The sequence below is a fragment of the Rutidosis leptorrhynchoides genome, chromosome 1 (assembly GCF_046630445.1).
Source record: "Rutidosis leptorrhynchoides isolate AG116_Rl617_1_P2 chromosome 1, CSIRO_AGI_Rlap_v1, whole genome shotgun sequence".
NCBI lineage: Eukaryota > Viridiplantae > Streptophyta > Magnoliopsida > Asterales > Asteraceae > Rutidosis > Rutidosis leptorrhynchoides.
In genome coordinates, this window is record NC_092333.1 from 471,511,342 (window position 1) to 471,516,913 (window position 5,572).

Genomic DNA, 5,572 nt, shown 5'->3' on the forward strand with positions numbered 1-5,572 from the left:
TGGAGGTGGGCTCGTGTGAACTTATATCTTCTTGGATTCTTTCTGGTAATCCTTTCACAAACGCGTCGATCTTCTCTTCCTCATCTTCGAACGCTCCCGGATACAATAGGCACAATTTTGTGAATCGTCTTTCGTACGTGGTAATATCAAATCCTTGGGTTCGTAACCCTCTAAGTTCTGTCTTGAGCTTATTGACCTCGGTTCTGGGACGGTACTTCTCGTTCATCAAGTGCTTGAATGCTGACCACGGTAGTGCGTACGCATCATCTTGTCCCACTTGCTCTAGATAGGTATTCCACCATGTTAACGCAGAACCTGTGAAGGTATGCATAGCGTACTTCACTTTTTCCTCTTCAGTACACTTACTTATGGCAAACACCGATTCGACCTTCTCGGTCCACCGTTTCAATCCGATCGGTCCTTCGGTTCCATTAAATTCCAAAGGTTTGCAGGCAGTGAATTCTTTGTAGGTGCATCCTACACGATTTCCTGTACTGCTAGATCCAAGGTTATTGTTGGTATGTAGCGCAGCCTGTACTGCGGCTATGTTTGAAGCTAGAAAAGTACGGAATTCCTCTTCATTCATATTCACGGTGTGTCGAGTATCGGTGCCATTTCCTTCAAAATAGTCAAATGGAGCAAGTTAATCATACAGAATATTAAGAGTAGTTAATAGTATTTCGTAGCATAATATGAACTCATTTATAAAAGCTTTTTCTTCATATTAGCGTTTTATAAGTTTAAATTCGGGTAGTACCTACCCGTTAAGTTCATACTTAGTAGCTAATATACAATTCAACTACTACAATTCTATATGAAAAACTGATTATAATAATATTTCGTGTTCAAACTTTTATACAATATTTTACAAACTTACAATACCGCTTATTTTTCATAAAGCATGAAATATAGCACACAATAACTTTGATACAAGATAGTTGTGAAGATAATTCTAGCTAGTACACAAGTCGTTCAGCAAAGGCAATAAAGACACGTAATTCATACGTCCAGAAACAAGTCATACATTCTGGTTTTACTAGGACTACTTCCCATCCTTGGTCTTGTGGAACATAACCGTTATGGCCGTTGATAAGACAGCGTGTTGTAACATCGTCAAAGGGACGAGGGTTACGTAATGACTAACAGTCTCGTAATAACCTAAAAACCTCATTTCTTACCCCAATTACCGACTCCGTCACTTGTGGGAACGTTTTGTTTAATAGTTGTAGCCCGATGTTCTTTTTCTCACTTTGGTGAGAAGCAAACATTACTAACCCGTAAGCATAGCATGCTTCTTTATGTTGCATGTTAGCCACTTTTTCTGAATCATGAAGTCCTATATTCGGATACATTGAGTCAAAATAATTTCTTAACCCGTTGCGTAAAATAGCATTTGGGTTCCCCGTAATATATGCGTCAAAGTAAACACATCGTAACTTATGGGTTTCCCAATGTGATATCCCCCATCTTTCAAACGAAAGTCTCTTATAAACCAAGACATTCTTGGAACTTTCTTCGAATGTCTTACAAACTGATTTCGCCGTAAATAGTTGTGCCGAAGAATTCTGACCGACTCTAGACAAGATTTCATCAATCATGTCTCCGGGTAGGTTTCTTAAAATATTGGGTTGTCTATCCATTTTATGTTTTTATACTGTAAAATAGACAAGAGTTAGATTCATAAAAAAAAATAATTATTAATACAAGCAATTTTTACATATATCATAAAGCATAAGCACACTATATTACATATATTACACCACACGAATACAACTGTCATAACCCGTCCTTAACCATAAGAACGTGTTAGATAACGTATGATTTCATTGCGAGGTATTGACCTCTATATGCGACATTTTTAAAAGAGAAACTGCATATATTATACATTACAAACCATAACCATTATTTTTGTTACAAGCTTTAGACAATAAAAAGATGATTATCATTTAGCGATAATCTTCGACTTACAAACTTTACATATAATGATAACAACACGATTTCGAGCATATTTTACAACACAAATCCTTGGGTATGCAGTTTTATTTTTGACACAAATATGCGTACGCAAGATCCTGCTCAGATTCAACATAATGCAGCGGAAGCTTTAGTAATCACCTGAGAATAGACATGTTTTAAAAGGTCAACATAAAGTTGGTGAGATATAGGTTTAATGCCGGCAGCAATATATATATATAGACCACAAGATTTCGTATATAAACAGTTTAATAAAAATATTCTAAGTGGTTGAGCACTTGGTAACCATACTTAACATTTAATCACGTCGCATATTCCCTTTATTATGAAATCTTACTACACCGTACCAAGTGTAGTCACGAAACGAAGTACTGTGCAACCGTTGAATACTGGTCGTCCAGTCCGGTTGGGGTTGTCAGGCCCGATAGATCTATCAACAGGATTCGCGTTTACAATACCGCTGTAAATAACAGTTACCAAGCTACAGGGAAATATGCCAGTGGTACAACTCAACGTAGAATATATTTTTCAGTTACTTGTGTCCATAACGTAAAACATAAAATACATGTATTCTCATCCCGAAATATTTAGAGTTTAAAAGTGGGACTATATACTCACTTTCGTCTTGAAGATATATATATAATTTGACTTGGTCTCCGGTTGATATCACGAACCTATCCATATATAATATATCAATACCTTTTCTTTTTAAACAAACGTCACATATATATACTTGTTATACTTTTAATACTTTGAATAATTCCTTAGTCCGTAGTTAGCAGTTCGTTGTTAGTAATTCAATTTTAATGGTTCATTTTTAGATGTTTAATATACCCGCAATGAAATAAATAAAACCCCCAACGAAATAAATAAAACCCCATCGTATATGTATTGGTCGAGATTAATCTTGACCCATGGTACCGGTGTTGTCAAATGACGTGTTGCGTACATAAAGTACCGGTGTTGTCAAATGACGTGTTGCGTACAATCATGGGATCTTATGATTAATCTTCTCGTGTTGTTTACGGGTGATCCTGAACCATATAAAATTGAATTATAAGTACATATATATAAAATATCATGTTAACTTAAAAAGATGTGATTTATTTAATTTTTCCCAATTATTTTCGTGGCTAAACTAGTCTTGGATATCCGATTTTGTTTCGGTCATAGTTTCTTCGTTACAACTCCGTTTTCGTTGATTCAACTTGCCATCTCCTTGGATCGAGTCCCTCTTTAAGACTATGAACTGTAAATACCTTAGTTTGTATTCAAAATCACACGGCATAGGTCAAACTTTAGTGAAACTTATGAAGTTAATCATTTTCCATCATGTAAACAACCTTAAATGATTATTTTTCTAAAAATACTTATACTTTGAGTTAAATCATGAAATTTTTATGTGTTATCATATTCATAGTAAAAATCATTTTTCCAGAAAATAAATCTCCAATTCAAAGTTTAAGATGGTTTTTAATTATCCAACCCAAAACAGCCCCCGGTGGCACTCCGACGTCGTAAAAACAGTTTTTAAGATAATATTTGAAAAACCAAGTTATACCTTGTTAAATTAGCATATATTTAAGTTATATTACAGGTCTTGGAGTATTTTAAAAGTTAAGTTAGAAGGATCTATTTAGTTTGCAAACAAGTTTGAAAACATTCAAACTATGTTCTTGTTGTTAAAATTTTATACCACAAAATAAGATAGCTATATATATATGAATCAAATAAGGTTATGAACATAGATTCTACCTCAAGTTCCTTGGACAAGGTTGTTGTAAAAGAGGAGTAAGAACCTAGAACCAAAAGGGTGATGGAAGTGGATGAAAGATTGGAAGTAAGTTGGTGTTCTTGGAAGGATTTCTTGAAGTGTTTTTGTAAGGTTTTCTTATGAGGTTTAAGTGTTGTTTTTGAAGCTAAATGATGGGGAAAATGCTTGGAGATGATCAAGTATGAAGTTAAGAGTATTTTGAGAGAGAAATGGAAGTGTAAGTATGAGAAAATGGGGTGAAGAAATGGTGTGCATGCATAAAAACGTTTTTAGGTTATAAAGGAAAAAAAAGATACCTAACTTTGTTTTCTTGCTAAATAATTCATGCTACTTGACAAATGGTTGGTTCCACATGTTTCTTAATCATTTAAGGCTGCTAAGGAGCAGATTTTTATTGGTATATACCAATAGTAAATACATCTAGAAGCTACGTATGATACGGGTACATATACCCTAGGTATACGTATAGAAATCTTTGAGAAAACGGAACGAGGATTCAAATATAGTTATCTTTTGTAAATATACTTATATTGTTTTATGTATTTAAGTCTTTAAAAGTGATTAAATACATTACTTATACGATATATGTATAAACATTATAGGTCATAAGTATTTAAGTCAAATAACGTTACGTATGGTTATCGTTTTGAAAACTTAAGTTAGTAGTTTCAAAATATACTTATAACTTATTGTTATTAATACAAAATGAGATATTAAAACATTCTTAGGTCATGTTAAATATGTATATATACATATATATACACAAACGTATAATTATCATATATTGTATAGTTCGTGATATCATCGGTCAAACTAGACGGTCAAACGTTGTGTAAAACTCTTTTCGAAAAACATAAGTCTCGACAATTTGGATTGCTTATCATGTTGGTAAGGTTTAATTTATGTAAATATTAATCTTATAAGTATAGAACGATCGAAAAAGTGCGGGTCGTTACATTACCTCCCCGTTAAATAAATTTCGTCCCGAAATTTTAAAATTGTACCTATTTTGCGTCATCGAGAAACAAGTGTGGATACTTTTGTTTCATCTGATCCTCCTGTTCCCACGTAAACTCGGGACCTCTTCGAGCATTCCAACGAACCTTAACGATCGGTATGTTGCTCTGCTTGAGCTGTTTAACTTCACGGTCCATGATTTCGATTGGTTCCTCGACGAATTGTAGTTTCTCGTCGACATGGATTTCTTCAAGAGGAATGGTGAGGTCTTCCTTTGCAAGACACTTCTTAAGGTTCGAGACGTGAAAGGTATTATGTACTCCGGCGAGTTGTTGCGGTAACTCGAGTCGATAAGCTACCGGTCCAATGCGTTCGATGATCTTGAACGGCCTACATATCTTGGGTTCAGTTTACCCCTTTTTCCAAAACGTATCACACCTTTCCAAGGTGACACCTTTAGCATAACCATGTCACCGATCTGAAACTCTAATGGTTTCCTTCGGACATCGGCGTAGCTCTTTTGGCGACTACGGGCTGTTTTCAATCTCTCCTTGATTTGTACTATCTTCTCAGTCGTTTCGTGTATGATCTCGGGACCAGTTAAATGTCGATCTCCTACTTCATTCCAACAGATAGGAGATCTACACTTCCTTCCATACAATGCTTCGAATGGTGCAGCTTTAATGCTCGTATGATAACTATTATTATACGAGAATTCTGCTAATGGTAGATACTTATCCCATCCGTTTCCAAAATCGATCACACTTGCCCTGAGCATGTCTTTAAGAGTCTGAATTGTTCTTTCACTCTGCCCGTCCGTTTGCGGATGATATGCGGTACTCATATCCAAACGAGTTCCTAGTGCCT